Raw genomic sequence first — 23,390 nt, forward strand, 5'->3', positions numbered from 1 at the left:
CCATAAATGAATATTTAATTCCAAGGTTTTCGACATCTGATGATTTCTACATATAGACAATCACCGTAAATAATAGTTTACAATAATAATACTTCCGTTGACAATGCAGTCAAAATAGATACATGATGATGGTTTTGTGAATGCAACGTTTTCTTGAATAAAGCATGCAAGACTCCATGCACATAGCTTGTATATCATGTAAGCAAACAGCGGAAGACTTCTAGGGAACCTGAGAATAAACATGCTAACAAGTGTCAACACAAAGGTTGGTGAGTTCATAGTTTTAATGTTTCGTATAATCTGTATATAAAGGTGGATCACAAGATTTCAGTTGTTTCATCCAGAAACGTTTATCAATAGATTATATAAAAGTGGATCACAAGATTTCAGTTGTTTCATCCAGAAACGTTTATCAAAATATTCTACGAAATTGAGCACCCTGGTAACTAAACTTTAACGTATATATAATTTGTACCCTTTGTATAATCATCTTAATAATACACGCAAACCAACGTGTACGCTTTTCAAATAGCATACGTCCGTTAAAAGGCTAGTGCTCTAGCTCGGACGGGGATATCAAGCCCTATGGATCCATATACTACTACTCGCGCCCACCAGTTCTTATAACTGGCAGTTACTAGTTACCAAAGCTAAGGGATTTTCGGTTCAAACTCAGTGTAGAATTTAGTATGTACTTGTATCCATTGCGTTTAAAATAAAGTGCATATATTCTCAGCCCAAAAATATATTTCAAAAGCATTTAATAAAGCAGTTGTAAAAATAGCGCATGTATTCTCAGTCCCAAAAATATAAAGAGTAAAAGGGAATCAAATGAACTCACTGTTTTATATTGATATACAATATTGCAGGAAAGCACGTAGACGCATTGGATATAATAAGCACGAGGTTTGATTCACAAAAATACCCCCGAATATTACCCATAACCTCCTTGGCAATAACCCATATTTTCCTTAGCTCTAGCTTTCTCGGAAACTCGTTTTGAAAAATTACTTGGACAGCACTCCGTCGTAATATTTTATGTACATTATTATTTTTGTATCGCAAAAATAATAACACTAATAATAAAAATAATAAGATTAATAATAATCTTATTATTAATAATAATAATAATAATAATAATAATAATAATAATAATAATAATAATAAAATAAATAAATACGGAGTAAAAACAATATATGTGTGTGTGTGATTTATCTGGCCAAAACTCGAGAATTTATAGCACTTGGCCTGAAATCTGAAGTCATGCGACTCGCATGGAAATGGCCTTCTGGCCATGCGACTCGCATGAGGACCAGGGACAGCTCACATTGTTTTTGTCCTAACATTTGTCGACATAATAAAATATAAATATAATATATATAATTTAAATTAATTAATTATATATTATATTAAATTCACGTGCATAGTTGACTTGAAATTTTTGTTCCGATAAGTCGTACGTTGTCACTCGACTTATGTCCCGGTTTCGGTTTTTCGAACGCCCTTTCGTACGCTGAGAAAACTTGTACTTTACGTTTCGTGAATCGTACCTTTGTCAAAATATAGTCTTAAATCATCCATAAAATGTCAATTTTTACTGTAGCAATTCACTGTAGCAAGTCAATTTCACTGTAGCAAATAGTGATTTTTGAAAACACTGTAGCATTTTGAGTAATGTGGCAATTTGAAAACACTGTAACAAATTAGTGTTTAACTGGTTCATCTTAAACGCTTTAGTTAACTTATCTAAATATCAATTGAATCAATAAACGAATGTTACTATCGTTTATTATATATATGTATATATCTTTTTAATATACATAAATCAGTTTTTAAATACACATTGGAAGTTATTTATAAATAAATTTTAATAATAAATATTTCAATTTATCATATACATTCAAATAGATATTTAAACCAATAAGTTTAATGTACGGTATCAAACAATTAATACATTGTTACCTTTTCATGTTATAGTATATATGTATCTATTTACATATAATTGTTCGCGAATCGTCGAAAACAACCGAAGGGTATTTAAATATATAAAAGTAATTCAAAAATTTTGAGATTCAGTTTTACAGACTTTGCTTATCGTGTCAGAAATGTTAATCATACAAAGATTAAGTTTAAATTTAGTCGAAATTTTCGGGTCATCACATAAATTAAGTTGTCCATTGACGCCTTTGGATAGTAAATTTTTACTCGAATTAGCAAATGGTAAATTAATTTCAGCAGATAATATATGTCGGAATCGAGAAATTAAACTGGTTAGCGAAACATTTAAGATTGATTTGATACCAGTAGAGTTAGGGAGTTTTGATGTGATAATCGGTATGGACTGGTTGAAAGAAGTGAAAGCGGAGATCGTTTGTTACAAAAATGCAATTCGCATTATACGAGAAAAAGGAAAACCCTTAATGGTGTACGGAGAAAAGGGCAACACGAAGCTACATCTTATTAGTAATTTGAAGGCACAAAAACTAATAAGAAAAGGTTGCTATGCTGTTCTAGCACACGTCGAGAAAGTACAAACTGAAGAAAAGAGCATCAATGATGTTCCCATTGCAAAAGAATTTCCCGATGTATTTCTGAAAGAATTACCGGGATTACCCCCACATCGATCCGTTGAATTTCAAATAGATCTTGTACCAGGAGCTGCACCAATAGCTCGTGCTCCTTACAGACTCGCACCCAGCGAGATGAAAGAACTGCAAAGCCAATTACAAGAACTTTTAGAGCGTGGTTTCATTCGACCAAGCACATCACCGTGGGGAGCTCCTGTTTTGTTTGTCAAGAAGAAAGATGGTACATTCAGGTTGTGTATCGACTACCGAGAGTTGAACAAACTTACCATCAAGAACCGCTACCCACTACCGAGAATCGACGACTTATTTGATCAACTACAAGGCTCGTCTGTTTATTCAAAGATTGACTTACGTTCCGGGTATCATCAAATGCGGGTGAAAGAAGATGATATTCCAAAGACTGCTTTCAGAACACGTTACGGTCATTACGAGTTTATGGTCATGCCGTTTGGTTTAACTAATGCACCAGCTGTGTTCATGGACCTTATGAACCGAGTGTGTGGACCATACCTTGACAAGTTTGTCATTGTTTTCATTGATGACATACTTATTTACTCAAAGAATGACCAAGAACACGGTGAACATTTGAGAAAGGTGTTAGAAGTATTGAGGAAGGAAGAATTGTACGCTAAGTTTTCAAAGTGTGCATTTTGGTTGGAAGAAGTTCAATTCCTCGGTCACATAGTGAACAAAGAAGGTATTAAGGTGGATCCGGCAAAGATAGAAACTGTTGAAAAGTGGGAAACCCCGAAAACTCCGAAACACATACGCCAGTTTTTAGGACTAGCTGGTTACTACAGAAGGTTCATTCAAGACTTTTCCAGAATAGCAAAACCCTTGACTGCATTAACGCATAAAGGGAAGAAATTTGAATGGAATGATGAACAAGAGAAAGCGTTTCAGTTATTGAAGAAAAAGCTAACTACGGCACCTATATTGTCATTGCCTGAAGGGAATGATGATTTTGTGATTTATTGTGATGCATCAAAGCAAGGTCTCGGTTGTGTATTAATGCAACGAACGAAGGTGATTGCTTATGCGTCTAGACAATTGAAGATTCACGAACAAAATTATACGACGCATGATTTGGAATTAGGCGCGGTTGTTTTTGCATTAAAGACTTGGAGGCACTACTTATATGGGGTCAAAAGTATTATATATACCGACCACAAAAGTCTTCAACACATATTTAATCAGAAACAACTGAATATGAGGCAGCGTAGGTGGATTGAATTATTGAATGATTACGACTTTGAGATTCGTTACCACCCGGGGAAGGCAAATGTGGTAGCCGATGCCTTGAGCAGGAAGGACAGAGAACCCATTCGAGTAAAATCTATGAATATAATGATTCATAATAACCTTACTACTCAAATAAAGGAGGCGCAACAAGGAGTTTTAAAAGAGGGAAATTTAAAGGATGAAATACCCAAAGGATCGGAGAAGCATCTTAATATTCGGGAAGACGGAACCCGGTATAGGGCTGAAAGGATTTGGGTACCAAAATTTGGAGATATGAGAGAAATGGTACTTAGAGAAGCTCATAAAACCAGATACTCAATACATCCTGGAACGGGGAAGATGTACAAGGATCTCAAGAAACATTTTTGGTGGCCGGGTATGAAAGCCGATGTTGCTAAATACGTAGGAGAATGTTTGACGTGTTCTAAGGTCAAAGCTGAGCATCAGAAACCATCAGGTCTACTTCAACAACCCGAAATCCCAGAATGGAAATGGGAAAACATTACCATGGATTTCATCACTAAATTGCCAAGGACTGCAAGTGGTTTTGATACTATTTGGGTAATAGTTGATCGTCTCACCAAATCAGCACACTTCCTGCCAATAAGAGAAGATGACAAGATGGAGAAGTTAGCACGACTGTATTTGAAGGAAGTCATATCCAGACATGGAATACCAATCTCTATTATCTCTGATAGGGATGGCAGATTTATTTCAAGATTCTGGCAGACATTACAGCAAGCATTAGGAACTCGTCTAGACATGAGTACTGCCTATCATCCACAAACTGATGGGCAGAGCGAAAGGACGATACAAACACTTGAAGACATGCTACGAGCATGTGTTATTGATTTCGGAAACAGTTGGGATCGACATCTACCGTTAGCAGAATTTTCCTACAACAACAGCTACCATTCAAGCATTGAGATGGCGCCGTTTGAAGCACTTTATGGTAGAAAGTGCAGGTCTCCGATTTGTTGGAGTGAGGTGGGGGATAGACAGATTACGGGTCCGGAGATTATACAAGAAACTACCGAGAAGATCATCCAAATTCAACAACGGTTGAAAACCGCCCAAAGTCGACAAAAGAGCTACGCTGACATTAAAAGAAAAGATATAGAATTTGAAATTGGAGAGATGGTCATGCTTAAAGTTTCACCTTGGAAAGGCGTTGTTCGATTTGGTAAACGAGGGAAATTAAATCCAAGGTATATTGGACCATTCAAGATTATTGATCGTGTCGGACCAGTAGCTTACCGACTTGAGTTACCTCAACAACTCGCGGCTGTACATAACACTTTCCACGTCTCGAATTTGAAGAAATGTTTTGCTAAAGAAGATCTCACTATTCCGTTAGATGAAATCCAAATCAACGAAAAACTCCAATTCATCGAAGAACCCGTCGAAATAATGGATCGTGAGGTTAAAAGACTTAAGCAAAACAAGATACCAATTGTTAAGGTTCGATGGAATGCTCGTAGAGGACCCGAGTTCACCTGGGAGCGTGAAGATCAGATGAAGAAGAAATACCCGCATCTATTTCCAGAAGATTCATCAACACCTTCAACAGCTTAAAATTTCGGGACGAAATTTATTTAACGGGTAGGTACTGTAGTGACCCGAACTTTTCCATGTTTATATATATTAATTGAGATTGATGTTTACATGATTAAATGTTTCCAACATGTTAAGAAATCAAACTTGTTAAGACTTGATTAATTGAAATAGGTTTCATATAGACAATTGACCACCCAAGTTGATCGGTGATTCACGAACGTTAAAACTTGTAAAAACTATATGATGACATATATATGGATATATATATATATAGTTAACATGATACTATGATAAGAAAACATATCATAAAGTATATTAACAATGAACTACATATGTAAAAACAAGACTACTAACTTAATGATTTTTAAACGAGACATATATGTAACGATTATCGTTGTAAAGACATTTAATGTATATATATCATATTAAGAGATATTCATACATGATAATATCATGATAATATAATAATTTAAAATCTCATTTGATATTATAAACATTGGGTTAACAACATTTAACAAGATCGTTAACCTAAAGGTTTCAAAACAACACTTACATGTAACGACTAACGATGACTTAACGACTCAGTTAAAATGTATATACATGTAGTGTTTTAATATGTATTTATACACTTTTGAAAGACTTCAATACACTTATCAAAATACTTCTACTTAACAAAAATGCTTACAATTACATCCTCGTTCAGTTTCATCAACAATTCTACTCGTATGCACCCGTATTCGTACTCGTACAATACACAGCTTTTAGATGTATGTACTATTGGTATATACACTCCAATGATCAGCTCTTAGCAGCCCATGTGAGTCACCTAACACATGTGGGAACCATCATTTGGCAACTAGCATGAAATATCTCATAAAATTACAAAAATATGAGTAATCATTCATGACTTATTTACATGAAAACAAAATTACATATCCTTTATATCTAATCCATACACCAACGACCAAAAACACCTACAAACACTTTCATTCTTCAATTTTCTTCATCTAATTGATCTCTCTCAAGTTCTATCTTCAAGTTCTAAGTGTTCTTCATAAATTCCAAAAGTTCTAGTTTCATAAAATCAAGAATACTTTCAAGTTTGCTAGCTCACTTCCAATCTTGTAAGGTGATCATCCAACCTCAAGAAATCTTTGTTTCTTACAGTAGGTTATCATTCTAATACAAGGTAATAATCATATTCAAACTTTGGTTCAATTTCTATAACTATAACAATCTTATTTCAAGTGATGATCTTACTTGAACTTGTTTTCGTGTCATGATTCTGCTTCAAGAACTTCGAGCCATCCAAGGATCCATTGAAGCTAGATCCATTTTTCTCTTTTCCAGTAGGTTTATCCAAGGAAATTAAGGTAGTAATGATGTTCATAACATCATTCGATTCATACATATAAAGCTATCTTATTCGAAGGTTTAAACTTGTAATCACTAGAACATAGTTTAGTTAATTCTAAACTTGTTCGCAAACAAAAGTTAATCCTTCTAACTTGACTTTTAAAATCAACTAAACACATGTTCTATATCTATATGATATGCTAACTTAATGATTTAAAACCTGGAAACACGAAAAACACCGTAAAATCGGATTTACGCCGTCGTAGTAACACCGCGGGCTGTTTTGGGTTAGTTAATTAAAAACTATGATAAACTTTGATTTAAAAGTTGTTATTCTGAGAAAATGATTTTTATTATGAACATGAAACTATATCCAAAAATTATGGTTAAACTCAAAGTGGAAGTATGTTTTCTAAAATGGTCATCTAGACGTCGTTCTTTCGACTGAAATGACTACCTTTACAAAAACGACTTGTAACTTATTTTTCTGACTATAAACCTATACTTTTCTGTTTAGATTCATAAAATAGAGTTCAATATGAAACCATAGCAATTTGATTCACTCAAAACGAATTTAAAATGAAGAAGTTATGGGTAAAACAAGATTGGATAATTTTTCTCATTTTAGCTACGTGAAAATTGGTAACAAATCTATTCCAACCATAACTTAATCAACTTGTATTGTATATTATGTAATCTTGAGATACCATAGACACGTATACAATGTTTCGACCTATCATGTCGACACATCTATATATATTTCGGAACAACCATAGACACTCTATATGTGAATGTTGGAGTTAGCTATACAGGGTTGAGGTTGATTCCAAAATATACATAGTTTGAGTTGTGATCAATACTGAGATACGTATACACTGGGTCGTGGATTGATTCAAGATAATATTTATCGATTTATTTCTGTACATCTAACTGTGGACAACTAGTTGTAGGTTACTAACGAGGACAGCTGACTTAATAAACTTAAAACATCAAAATATATTAAAAGTGTTGTAAATATATTTTGAACATACTTTGATATATATGTATATATTGTTATAGGTTCGTGAATCAACCAGTGGCCAAGTCTTACTTCCCGACGAAGTAAAAATCTGTGAAAGTGAGTTATAGTCCCACTTTTAAAATCTAATATTTTTGGGATGAGAATACATGCAGGTTTTATAAATGATTTACAAAATAGACACAAGTACGTGAAACTACATTCTATGGTTGAATTATCGAAATCGAATATGCCCCTTGTTATTAAGTCTGGTAATCTAAGAATTAGGGAACAGACACCCTAATTGACGCGAATCCTAAAGATAGATCTATTGGGCTTAACAAACCCCATCCAAAGTACCGGATGCTTTAGTACTTCGAAATTTATATCATATCCGAAGGGTGTCCCGGAATGATGGGGATATTCTTATATATGCATCTTGTTAATGTCGGTTACCAGGTGTTCACCATATGAATGATTTTTATCTCTATGTATGGGATGTGTATTTAAATATGAAATCTTGTGGTCTATTATTATGATTTGATATATATAGGTTAAACCTATAACTCACCAACATTTTTGTTGACGTTTTAAGCATGTTTATTCTCAGGTGATTATTAAGAGCTTCCGCTGTCGCATACTTAAATAAGGACGAGATTTGGAGTCCATGCTTGTATGATATTGTGTAAAAACTGCATTCAAGAAACTTATTTTGTTGTAACATATTTGTATTGTAAACCATTATGTAATGGTCGTGTGTAAACAGGATATTTTAGATTATCATTATTTGATAATCTACGTAAAGCTTTTTAAACCTTTATTGATGAAATAAAGGTTATGGTTTGTTTTAAAATGAATGCAGTCTTTGAAAAACGTCTCATATAGAGGTCAAAACCTCGCAACGAAATCAATTAATATGGAACGTTTTTAATCAATAAGAACGGGACATTTCAATATTAACACTATCAGTAGTCCGACTTTAGTATTAGTCATAACCTGTTTGGCGTTTTGCAAAGTCAAAAAGCGATTAACTTCTCGTCCTCATGCTTTATCCTTCATACCTCACTTTTTAGCAACGGCTTCACACGTGAACATTTTTGGCCCAAAGACTTATGTCCTGAAAATTTTCAAAACTACATTTAATTCATTAAGTTTTCATTACCTAGTGACATGTCACCCGATGATTCAAAGATTTTTCACTCAATCTTTTTAACTCGTAACCTCTGAAATACGAAAAACTACGTTTATCAAAATTTTTACACGTTTATTTTTGCGGTCCTATCGAGATTTATGGACAAATGAAGGTAATAAAATTTTTCTGTCACTGATATGATTTATAAAATCATATATGTATGAATAAATTTACCCTTACATATTTTGGTTAGTACATACCAAGCTATACCTCCAAATTATTCAAAAGTCGCTCCTTTATCGAGTTATTTAACTTAAGTCAAATAGTTTTGTGCAAAATGGTACACGTTGTACATTCTTCCAAAGTTACTAGGAACTTCGTTCCATTTATGTTGTCACAACAAACGTTTAAAGGTTTTTCAAAACTTGTCTGGTTGATTTCATTAAAGGTTTTTATATTAGCCTGCACCATGTATGAATCACACTTCTTCTCATCCTCCGTTTAGGTATGAAGCTTACGATTAAGATCTTTGTTAAAACCTCTTGAGCCACTCTGGATGGCAGTTTTATAAAATTTGTTAGAAAGTCTTTGCACTCATAAAAATGTTCCTTTTAAGGTTAGACTTGGCAAAAACGCGGGCCGATAAATCAGATTTCTGGGGGAACACTCAGTGGTCACCCCATCATAGGAAGGGCACAAGGTGGGTTTCTACTCTCAATATTTTACGGATAATCGCAACACCCTCGTAAACATCATCTCTATGAATCAGTATATTGAGGTACAAGAAGTCATTTTTGGAAATTCTTTTCACTTAGAGTAAGCCATTCTTTAAGACCAAGAGTTCACATATCTTCTCATCCGCGCATCCCCTTAAGTATAAGGGATATATTCAGAATGAACCACTCGAAGAGCTCACTCTCGTTCAAAGATCACACCTTTCGTGCGATTTTCTTTCGGAAATATAATATAAGATACTTTGAGAATCTATGAATCTTGTTATCCTCTTGGAAGGGGACTGCTTAAAACATTTACGACACTGATATGGATACTCTACATATTTCTTCCTTCGTTGATTGCGACTATATGTTGTTCTAAGTTAATGTTAACCCTAACTTCAACATGTAACTGAAAGGATAAAGTTACATTATGGAACTGTGCTTTCATTCCTTCCCAGGGATAAGTTCACATGCGGTATATCGTGATCAGTATGTTTTCCATTCTACCTGTCAGCCTTGTATTGCGACATAAGCGCTCAATGTTTTAGATGAGCTTAGTAACATTCATGAGGTATTTCAGGCATCCGGCTTACTGAAGATGCCTGTAGGGCTAAAACATCATCTTTTCTTTTGTGGGTATATATTCGGATGACATATTCTTGTTAGCAAGAAAGGAAATCAATTTGTTGATCTCTTAGGACAAGACACTTAATTAATGACATATGTCTATTCTTAGTCTTATACGCCCAAGTACCTTTCAAGGTAAATAACTCATCTCTGAGCCCACGAGTCTCTCGGAACTTTGATACGCTCATTCTTATTAAAATACGGTACCATTATTGGTCACTCCTCAAAATTTCGGGGCAAAATTTTATTTAACAGGTGGGTAATGTAACGACCCTATATTTTCCGACTTATATTATTAATATTTATTATTAATACTTGCGTTTTAGTAAATGTATTCTTATATATTTTCCTTGTCACCGTAATTGACTTTCCATTGCCCCGACTCGTCTTTTCGACACGTGCTTTTCACGAATAATATTTCAAATATTATTTACGCTCATAATTAATTATTATTAATTATTCCTAATTAACTAATGTAAGTAGTTAATTACTTGGGCTTTTTACTAATTTGTTGCATACTTATAAATGGGCTTTTATTATTGGACTTGGACTATCAAGGCCCACCCTACATTACTTAATGGACTAATTAGTGAGCCCATTATTATGATAGTGATTCATTAAGGAAAAACAAAGATTAATTAATTAAGTGTTGGAGACAAAGATGTTTCAAGCATGCATGCACCACTTTCCCATGTATTTAACCTTATACACTTTTCTAGCAAACACCACCCTCCCACACTTGAAAGAACAATTTTGACTTCCCCATTTGGAACCAAAACCGATCGGTTTTGGGCATGGGATAGTGAGATCCAATTTTTTTTTTTTTTTTTTTTTTTTTTTTTGTTACTTATATGCAAGCTTAAACCTCATTCCACACATATCTTTCTTACACTATTTTTTTTTTACTCTAAACTTTTCTCTCTAACTTGTAAGAAAAACTCTTTTTTTTCTTTCTTCCTTTGAAATCGCCTAGTAGTATCATCATTCTACTTATTTGTTGTTTGTTGTTAAAGATCAAGCTTTCTAGTTTCTATCTTCATGTAATCTTGCTTCTTCCATCCTTTATTTGATGAGGAATCAAGAACAAGGATCTAAGCTTGTTAGCTTATGGTTCTACACTTGAAATGTTATAAAGATCTAAAGTTCATAAGCTTTAAGATCTTACTTATGTTCACGTTTTGGAAACTTAAGGTTTATTGTCTTAAGATCCAAGCTTTGACTTGAATCTCCTTAAGTATGAAACAAACGTGAACTTGTTACTTGTAACTTTAGTTTATTTCTTCGTCTTGTTTTTTTAATTAATTCGTGATTGTATAATTTGGTCAAGTATTACTAGTTAAACTTGATCTCATTTTTCTTGAAACTAAAGTTTAAATTTTGTAAGTTCAAGAACATGGAAGTTAAACTTTCTAGTTATAACTTTATACACTTATGTTGGATCTAAGTTTCTATAGCTTATGATCTTCCAATTTTGTCTAAAACAAAAGCTTATAAGCTTATATACATTCTACAAGATTAAAATCTAAGTTTCATAACTTATGGTTTTATTAAAGTGAAGATCGAAGTTCTATAACTTGGGGTTTAACTTAAGAACACTAGATCTAGACTTTTTAGTCTAAGATTTTCAAGATCTAACTAAGATCTAAGTTCTACAACGTAAAAATCTTGTTTATTTAGTTTACATTCAAGTTTATAGCTTAATATTACTATTAGAATTCATGTATATGTCGGATCTAAGATCTTGATGTAACTTTGGTTCATCAACCTTCTTACAACCCTTAAATGAGTTGTGCTATTTATCTTAGACATGCACTAGTGTCATGATGGTCAAAACTTGGTTAAGGTGATGCAAACACATCAACAAGTTGTACACTTGAAGCTACAAGCATCAAGGATGAGAACCGTGATGAACATCAAGCACCAAGAATCCACCAGAGCACTTTGCTTACTGTTTTCTGGATCTGATCAGGCTCCTGGTGTAACGACCCGTCAAAATCGCTATTGACGCGGCACGTTAATCATTGATTCCACAGTGAGGTTTTGACCTCTATATGATACGTTTTGATAAAATATTGCATTTATTAAAATAAGTGACCTTCTAAACATAGAAAGTTATAAACATGTGGGCGAGTGCTTAGGTATAAGCAAAACCCCAAAATACATAAGTCTTTAATTTACAGGTTGACATCACAGTCCAATTATTTATTACACAACGCAGTTTTATTTTGAATGCAATAAACTTTGTACAAAGCATGAGAGACTCCATGCAGGCAATAAGCACATCACAGCGGAAGCAGTCTAAGGACCTGAGAATAAAACATGCTAAAAAGTCAACACGAATGTTGGTGAGTTATAGGTTTAATTGCTCGAGTCATAAACATATATAAAGATAGACCACAAGATTTCATCAAAAGTTTATCAATAGATTCTACGTAACAGAGCACCCTGGTAACTAAACTTAACGCTATAGTGATAATTACCCCATTCGTTTTAATACACGCAAACCAACGTGTCTTAAACTCAAATAACATACGTCCGTTAAAAGGCTAGCGCTCTAGCTCGGACGGGGATGTCAAGCCCTATGGATCCATATACAATTATTCGCGCCCACCAGTCCATATCCTATGTACTGGCAGCTACTAGTTACCAAAGCTAAGGGATTTTCGGTTTAACTCAGTGTAGAATTTAGTATGTACTTGTGTCTTATTGCGTTTAAAATAAATTGCATATATTCTCAGCCCAAAAATATTTAAAGTATTTAAAAAGGAGACTATAAACTCACTGTTCAATATTGAGACTCAATATTGTAGGCAAATTGTGTAGACGTAATGATGGTAGACGACTGTATGGTTGGCCTTGGATTCAAGAACAATACCCCGAACTATACCCAATATTTCCTTAGCTTAAAACGGTTTGAAACCCGAATTAAAAACACCCTCGTATATACCTTATTATTATTAAACTTAAATTTAAAATTATAAATTATAAATATAATTATATATTACAGAGAAGAATGAAAATGTTCGTCGAGCAAACTGGTGTATTTATAATACTTTTCCGTTTACTGTAGCTCATGCGATCGCATGAGTTTTCAGTGTTTTTGTCATGCGATCGCATGGCCGCCTTTTCCGTTTTTGTTTGCTAGTTCGTCGACATCAAATAGTGTTTACTGTAGCAATAGTGTACTGTAGCAATAGTGTTACTGTAGCAAATAGTGTTTACTGTAGCAAATCACTACAACAAATCACTGTAGCAAATAGTGTTTACTGTAGCAAATCACTGTAGCAAATAGTGTTTACTGTAGCAAATCACTGTAGCAAATAGTGTTACTGTAGCAAATCACTGAAGGACTGTAGCAAAATACGGTTCACTGTAGCAAATAGTGTTTTATTGTAGCAAATAGTGTTTTACTGTAGCAAAGTCGTTTTTACAGTAGAAATTAGTGTTTTACTTGTACATCTTATAATATATATATATATATATATATATATATATATATATATATATATATATATATATATATATATATATATATATATATATATATATATATTACATAATATTAAATCATATAGAGAATTGGTTTAAATTAGTCGAAATTTTTCGAGCCATCACACCTGGGCTACTGGAAAAGTTAATTTCCAGATAGCTCGGTTCGAGTAGATGACTTTTTGTTTAAGAATCGTCTTAATCCGATTTACGGTTTAGGATTTATAGCCTTCCGAAAGTCACTACACCCTTGTAACGTTCTGCTGAAATTTCTGACCTACTCGCACTTAAACCGTCGCCACGGGCAAACAAAGACGAGTTTGGTTCTGAAAATTGGTCAGCAACTAGGGGACTCATATACGGAGCCATGGAAACTGGTCTCACCTCATTTCAGTTTGTATAGAGGTCGGGGCGGCTGAACGAAGTCAGTCTTTATTTCGATCTCTATTCTTGATTGAAACTTACTTTACTCTTTTTGATTGATGATGAATGATGATGATATTTAAGACCTAATTTACATACTTTTAAACCTTTGGGAATGATTTACTGACTTAGTAACTTTTGACTTAGGTTGAGGACCTTTCGGACCGACTTACTTGCTTACCTTTCGTATCGACTTTTACTGCTATTCATTGTGAGTTATAGCATCCCTCTTTACTTTAACTATTTTGGGACTGATAATACTTGCACTTTTTACGTTTTACATACTAGGCACGAGTACTTAAACTTTATATATGTGTGGGTTATACAACGGCATAAACTTTCCCCTTAGCTCGGTAACGTTTAGTCATTGGTTTTTGAACAGGTGAATGCGAATCTTAGATATGGATCCATAGGGTTTGACATCCCCACTCGGGCTAGTCGCGCTAGTATTTAACGGGTGTTTAATACTTCGTAAACTTACGCACTCGCCAAGTGTACTTTTAGGGGGATGATATTTACGTTAAGTTAGTTACCAAATGCCCACGGATAAGCATATACTTTATCATACTGATTTGAAACACTGATTTGAAACGCTGGTTTGAAGCACTGAAATCTCGTGGCCTTTATTACATTACTGTTACAATTAAACTATAGCTCACCAACATTCGTGTTGACATTTTTAAGCATGTTATTTCTCAGGTGCTTAGACGTTGTTGCTTCTGCTGTTAGACTTGCTGTCTTGGTGTTATAGACTTGCTGTTACAGACTTGTTGTGTTAGACTTCCACTGCATTACTTAGAGATGTCTCAATCATGGAACTTTTATTTTGCATTCGCAACTTACGTTATTTTCAGACAATGGTTTTGTAACGATCTTTGGGTCACATACTTATGTTAATGCTTCTATTCATAGGAAGCACGTTATCTTTTGTAAAACGCTATCTTTTCATGAATGCAAAACTGGATTTTAAACAGCATATAGTGTTTGACCTTGTAATGATCCTGTTGTTGATGATCCGTACACGATGATTTTGTACGGGGCGTCACATTGCGGGGGTAGTGGGGGATGGGGGTTTTACCGTTCATGTCATCTAACAATCATTTTAGGTATTTGGGATTTACTTGAAATGCAAGAGTTGTCTAGTTATACTTAGTAATGGGTTTGGAGAATGCGGAGTGCACGCTCGTAAGAGTTGACTAGACACTGTCGCAATATGGCGGGGTCAAAGGGGCGCACCCCTTTGTGGGGTCCAAGGGACAGCTTTAACACCCCGTCAAAAATCCCTTTAACGGAATGTTAACTCTGGTCCCAGTGCTTGGCTTGACTTCTACGTAACAGCAATATTCTACAGCGGAAGCAATTAATACCTGAGAATAAAACACGCAAAACGGATCAACAACAATGTTGATTGAATCTACAGGTTTTAGGTAAACAATACAGTATGTTTAAGAAATACATTTCGAAAACGGTTATTAGTGGAAGACCACCAAGGTTCAATGTTAAAAGTTAGACAACTCCGTGTCCCATTTCAAAAGTTTGTTGACACTACCATGTCAAGTTTTAATCATTTGTAGACAATACCATGTCAAGTTTCAAATATTCGTAGACAATACCATGTCAAGTTTTATCTCATTTGTTCGTAAACCATAGTTTTAAATAACGTTGTATAGTATCTGAAAAACAGTTATCAGAAATATAGTTTAGTTTCCTTGACCACGAGATTTTACAAGTACAACTCCAAGTTGCGAAACGTTTGCATAATCTATGAGCACCTGAATACTAGCAATGACCCAAGTATAGAATCCACTATACCTGCCTTTACCTCATAAAAATGTTATACACTTGTACGAATGTATTATGTTCAAAGTAAATAAACCACAGTTTTTATAGCGGGTGAGCTTGTCAACCTAACGGATCCGTCCATCTAAATTGTGCCTACACCGATGGTATTTAAAGTATTCAAGCTAGAGGCTTTGTGTACAAACTCAATATGTAGATATAGTACTCGTGTCAATACAAAAAGCATTTGATAATATAAGTATAACAGCGTGTATTCTCATCCCTGAAAACATGTAAAAAGCGGGACTGTAGACTCACCTTTGAATAAAGCTCGGATTGAAAAGTGGACAATTTACTTGTACGGTTTATAGCCGAGTAATGCAACCTAAGTATATGTATTTCGGTTGGTCAATAAATATGTCTTAAACAAGTGTGGTTTCATAGTATAAGTTGTCTTATTGCTCGAATTGACGCGTTTCAAAGTAGAAGTCAACATACAGTCAACTAATTCATGCAAGTCAAACAAAGTCAACCGAAGTCAAACCAAAAGTCAAACTTGGTCAAAGTAGTCAACTAAAGTCAAAACCAGTAGGTTCATGTCAAATGTTGGTCAACATATCAAACCTAAGTCAAACAACACGTTTTAGATCATAATTGGTCAATTTCACAATTTCAGTTTATCGTTGTGCACAAAGTTCATGTACATGTAGCAAACTTAGCATATTATCTCATAGTACAAAATTCAAATAAACATGGAAAACTCCAGATCATAAGTATACTCAAAATTGATTCCAAAAAGTCTGTCCAGGGTCTCATACGATAATTAAAAGTCAGGAATCAGAAGGGGTACATTTGGGGTTCACCAAGTCAGTTTCTGACCGCGCACTGATTTGGTTTTAGCTATAACCGGAGTTAGGAACATGAAATCGATACAAGACCAGTGGCCATAGTTCAAAAACAAGTTAAACTAACACATATCAAAAATTGAGCAATTTTGGTTTAGCCAATTTGTACAGTTTATTCATGCAAATTGAACATTCAGTTTTTCAGCTCAAATCAGAATTTACATAAAGTATGGCCCTATTGTGCCCAATGCATAAGGTTTCAGAGATTGACATAAACTAACAATAAGTCAAATATCATGTTAAAATTCATATTCCAGAAGCTTACATGCTCATTCAATAAACACAATCCACAGAGTATAAAACAGAGAGCAATTTACAGATTCGATTCTAGTTTCGCTAGTCACATTCGCACGCGATTAGCCGAAGATATAGATACAATTAGCCTATGATATCTACATGAAAGATGAATTAATTTTTGTGTAGATTTCAAATATTCAAAGCTTTAATCACAGAAGCTAACACATTTTATCATACAAGGTCGTTTTCATGCAAGTGCTGTATAAAACTACTTTTACACTAATTCAAGCATATCTCGGGTTTTACATAAGCAAAAGACATGATATCCTAGTGTAAAGTGAGTGTTTTTAAATTACCTATCCAATGGTATAAATTTGACAATCCAATTCGTGGTCTATCAAACCCAGATTTCTGATCAATCACAAAAACACAACGTTAATTTCAATTGACCATAACTTGATCATCCGGAAATGAAATCAAGCGAATCCAAAGCCTAAAATCAATAGTTTTTCGCAAGGAATCTAATTATAATATAATATCATACAATTGAAAAATTAAAATTACTGTACACATCAAATACAAATTCGATTTTCACATAAAACAATCAAGACGAGCAATTTATCGCATCTAGTATTCATCAAACATCAAGACTTGAGCAATAGACAACCTAATCCATGAAATCTTAATAAAAATCTGATTTTAGAGATTAGAGTTTATGTATTTATACCTTTGATCACAAAATCGTTTATACAAATGCGTAGAGAACGATGCAAGCAACAATATTGATCAAAGAAGCAAAAACAAGAGATCAAAACTTGATGGAGAATTGTAGGGATGAAGGTATGGGATTATTTGGTGTGTATGGGGCTGCAATCATGGAGCAAGAATGATAGGAAAAAGAATGGGACATGTTCTCTTGTTACTTAGAAATAAAGAGAATATAGTTAGTGTCCTAAACAACCAAAAGTCAACAAACATGGGCCTAAACTAATAGTCAACATGCATTGGCTACTCATGGGACCAAGGATGATGAGGTATGAGGTCATGGCCATGTGGCCTCGGGCTCGGGTCTCGGGCTCGTTTTGTGTAAAAGCTCGTTCGCGCGTGGTTCGTTTCGAGTGCCATTAACCGTACCGAATCTCCGGAACGTTAACTAGTCGTTGAAACAAAATCACCGTGTTTAATTCATTAAGTAAATAATAAATTAAATTTCTTTCATAAGTTCAATAATTATTAAGAATAATTATTCTATCGTTTTTCTGAGTTCCGTTAACTGAAAAGTTTTCTAGGCGATTAACTTTAATCGTATCGTTTCTAGTTTAATTCGTCAACCGAATTAAGTTCACTAATTAATATAACATATTAATTCAAGTAATCCACTAAGGATCAAGTACGCATTTAATTACTTTAAATACGAAAAAGTTTCACATAGCCACTGTTAACTATTCTGGAAAAAAAATTGGCGTATGAAAATTGCATGATTTAACTAACGATCGTCAAGTATTTAACGAAAGTTTTAACGGAAAAACTCGGGTTGTTACAACAGCGCCCCGAAACCTTAACCGAAAAGGCACTATTGTTCTATACCGAAAGCTGCTTCCAACCGTTTTTCTCGCCAACTATCCTGACTGTTAATTAACAGTTATTCCCGACAAAATGAAGGGTTGTATCCAGTGTTGCAAAAGTCGGCCGACATGGCCGACGCGTCGTTTTTTAGGCATGACCGATGCGTCGTTGCTAAAAAGTCGATCAAAGGTAAAAAGTCGGTCAAAGTCTGAAAAAGTCAGTCAAATGCGGAAAAAGTCGGTCAAAGTCAGTCAAAGTCAGTAAAGTCGGTAAATTTTTATATTTTTTTAATATTGGTAATAATTATTAATTGTTCATGTTTATTGTAAATATAGTTTATAATTTAATATTTGATCTATATAATATTATATATAAATATATATTTAATAAAACTATTTTAAAAAGTCAACGTTAGTCAACGCCCGTTACGTCACCGTTGCGTCACTGATGCGTCCGACGCGTAGTTTTTTAGGCATGACCGATGCGTCCCCGACTCGCGTCTTTTACAACTTTGGTTGTATCCCTTCGTTTTAACTATCTACAACATAATATCAAATTCGTTTTTGGCTGTTGGCTTTTCATAACAACATACACAGAAAATATAACATAACATTCTCACTAATACTATAATTTGATCTCTTATTGCTTCGAATCAAATTGCATTCTTGTCTTATACCAATTAAGATTTTGTGCAACCCGAGGTAAGAAATAGTCAAAATACTTAATTTAAAAAGTGTTTAACAATTCACGAATTAATCAAGGATTATCAATCTGCAATCCGTTTTATAGCACGACCAAAGGTGGTACGTTGTTCACCCAAGGAGTCAAGGACTGTACGTAAAAATAACACTAGGTAAAATAAATAATTTAAATTAGGAAACAAATAATACGGTTATAATTCTTTTCTCAACTCATATCCAACCAAATAATCCATTAATTAATTCTCCTACGTGTAAATTACCTGGACTATTAGAAAGATAAGCTTCATATTTGATACACTCCGATTAGGTAAGGAGAATATGTTTTATTCATTTTAAGTTCCTTAGATTATTAATTACCTTTTAATATTGAGTTGTAGCTCAGCTTGGTATTGGCTTGCATCTCTTAGCGAGAGATCATGAGTTTGACTTCGGCCTGCAACATTGTACTCAATGTTATCTCTAACCTGAAGTATCCACCCAGGTTGTCTTTCGCTTAGTGCGGGGCAACGGGTAGGGGGTATTACCGGTCATGCCCTCGAATTGGTCCGGATTTCCTCCAGAACGGTAATTGGGGGCGGATTATACAACTACTGGAGATAAACGCGTGGGTGGCTAAGTCTCTCATGAGATATCCAAAATTAATGTAAAAAAAAAGGTTAGTAATTACTTTTAAAAATGAATAACAATATGCAATTACAAGTAAAAAGAAAACACCTAAACATGAAGGATCATTAATACATGGACGTAAATTTGCTTATTGTAAGACGACAACAAAGGTTGCTTATAATCTTAAATCATATTTTTTGTTACTTACAAAAATAGATGACCCATGCCCATCATGCCTTCCTAGTCATTACAATAATAATTTATTTACGATCTACAATACTAATTACTTCTTCAATTAGTAAAACAGACAAAATATGATTGATGCTTTTGTGAAAGCATATTATATGATTGCTATAATGAATTTAATTCCAGTTGAGGATATGTAATTTATATTTATATAAACAAATAAATCAAAGTAATTTTCAGTTTTTCACCAAAAACCAAACAAATCCCATGTTGATACACGTAAATCTTCAACACTTTTTGTACCTTAATATGAAACGGTCAAGTTACTTACCTATTTTTAATGAAAAAAGAACAAAGTAATTTTCAAAGTTAGAACCTTGTTAAAATAAGATATACCAAGAAATTAAAACATTTAATTAACGAAGATTATACATTTTGTGCTAACGTACGTTTGTTCTAACCAGATACGTGTATAGTATTTTATCCCAAAAATACGTAAAAAGACATTACGTTATGGTAGAAATCATTCACTACAAAGACATAAAACGACTGTGCTTTGTTAGAACTTTTACCTATTCAACGATCATTTTCTCTGGCACTTCAAGATATGGTACTCGTGAAGTTTGAACTTGAAATTTTTAGTGAAGTAAAATGTTGATAATGTAAATTTTGCTAGTATTCATCATTCTGGTTTAACTTTTTTATGGTGAGTCTCAGCTGATTAGTGGTGAATAAATTAGTAAACTACCACTACAAAAATGTTAACCTAAAACAACCCCACTAGCAAAATGTTAACCAAAACTTGAACTTTAGTTGATTGTTAGGCTAACACAACCTTTTAACTTATCTTGCTCATATAGTCATATCTATCTGCTCTACATCCTCATGTCCTCGACGAGATTGAATAGTAATGTTATTATTATCACAACCTTTTCTAGTTATATATTAGACTTTTTTCTCAGTTGGTCCCTCTATTATATCTCAAATCGCTACTTTGATCCCTCGATTTTTAATTTGACAATCAGCGTCCCTTAATTATTTTAATTTTGCAATTGGAGTCCCTCCGTCAAATTTCTGTTAAAAAGGTCCGTTAACCCTTGTCATGTGCAATGCATGTGAGGGTATAATCGTCTTTTTACTCTTTTATTCACTAAAAACAAGGGACCACCGGCGCAAAAAAATTCTTAAAATTTTTATTTTTTAATTTATAAATTTATGATATAATTATATTATATTTACGTTAAAAATTCTTATAATATAATTATATTTACTTGGAGATAAAAACTTTTGAATGTTATAAACCAAACCCATCTTTAAAAATTCTTAAAAATTCTTATAAACCAAACACATCTTCAACTAAATCAAAAACTGAATGTTTTAATGTTATTTGATCTGTGGGCGTATAATTATAGATCTTTAACTCAAAATCAAATCTAACCTACAAATATAAATTCAAAAAAAATAAATTTACATGGTCTTAGAAATCTTCATCTTCATCATTTACCATCTTCATCATCCATCATCGTTATCATCCATCATCTTCATCGTCTGCAAACTCGCCGGAAACATGTTTAGTGGATCAAAACCTCTTCTTCATCATCCATCATCTTCTCAGATTTGTTCTTCATCATCAGGTAATAACAACAGATTTGGATTTTTCAAAACAATTACTGGATTTTATATAATTAAAGCTCACAATTACTTCTCAAATTTTAATTTAGTTCAATAATGAAGTTTTGTAAGTGAAAAATATATGCAGATACAAGATCAGAAGACTTACAAATTACATGGTGTAGGGTTTAAGAATCTCGAGAAGATATTGAAACGATGTCGTAAATCGTTCACAGATCGATTCATATCCTATATCAATTACCCATGATCCAAAAATCATTCCCAAATCGAAAATTAAAAAAAAAACGAGAAACCTTAGATCTGGTTGGGTTATTCGACGGCGATGATGGTAGCATCCGCCACCCATTTCTTGCACTTACATGGTAGCATCAGTGAATCATTGTAGTAATTTTGGTTTATATAATTCAATTTTGATTGTAAATTTTCAATGTTTTTGATTTTGGTATTTGACCACTGCCACTGATATTGAGTAGTCGTGACAGCTTCGCATATAGTTTTGAAGATAAAGATAAAAAGATTATTATTATTATTATTATTATTATTATTATTATTATTATTATTATTATTATTATTATTATTATTATTATTATTATTATTATTATTATGTAACGACCCAACCTCGTTGTACCAAAAACATGACTTAAATTTTTTTTTTAAACAGACAATCTGGACGGCGTCCAGTTATCTGGATGGCGTCCAGCAGTGAAGACCAGGACGGCGTCCAAGCCATTTGGACGGCGTCCAAATGAACTAAAAGTTTCTGCTCAGCTTTTCAAATTCACGCGGGCGGAAAACCCGTTTCCCAACACTTTTAAACGAAACGGTTTTCACAACACATTAGTATAATTATAATTAAGAGATTTCCACAATAAAATCAAGTTTTACAACACCGGGCCCACATCGACCCAAATTACGACAAAGTGACCGTTTCGACCCATTTATATATATATTGACGGATTAGGACTCCACAACCTAACCCGATACCATGAGCATAATCCCGGGACTACCAATTCCCTTATCCGTGTCCAATTATTCAAAAGCTACCCCATCAAGCCCAAGCGCTCCTGCACGTCTAGTCTAACAACTAGCTAGCATCAATAACACAATACCTGTAAAAGTAAACAACGAGAGAGGTAAGCCTAGACTTAGTGAGTGCAATAAGTATACACATGCATATATAATATACCTACTTGCAACCACCTACTCACATACCGCAAACATGCTAGCAATATAATATTAGCATACGAACTCCAAGTATAAAGCTAATAACCTCCATTACCGCAACTAGCATAAACAATAGCATATACTTCAAAATATAATATGCTACACAACAATACATACACAAACTATATGGTTAACCATACACACGTCATGGTGCTACCGGCTCCGTGGTTCACACCATACGAAATGCTATGACGCTACCGGCTCTGTGGTTCACGTCACTACGCATTCGAGTCATACTCTTTTATAGTGCTACCGGCTCCGTGGTTCACACCTAATTTTATAGTGCTACCGGCTCAGTGGTTCAGATCACAACACGTGCACCATGATGCTACCGGCTCCGTGGTTCACATCATAGCACACTCGCACACACTATGGCACTCCTGGTGTGACGACCCGGAAATTTCCGATCAAATTTAAACTTAATCTT

This window comes from Rutidosis leptorrhynchoides, chromosome 6 (assembly GCF_046630445.1).
Source record: "Rutidosis leptorrhynchoides isolate AG116_Rl617_1_P2 chromosome 6, CSIRO_AGI_Rlap_v1, whole genome shotgun sequence".
In the NCBI taxonomy this organism is placed as follows: domain Eukaryota; kingdom Viridiplantae; phylum Streptophyta; class Magnoliopsida; order Asterales; family Asteraceae; genus Rutidosis; species Rutidosis leptorrhynchoides.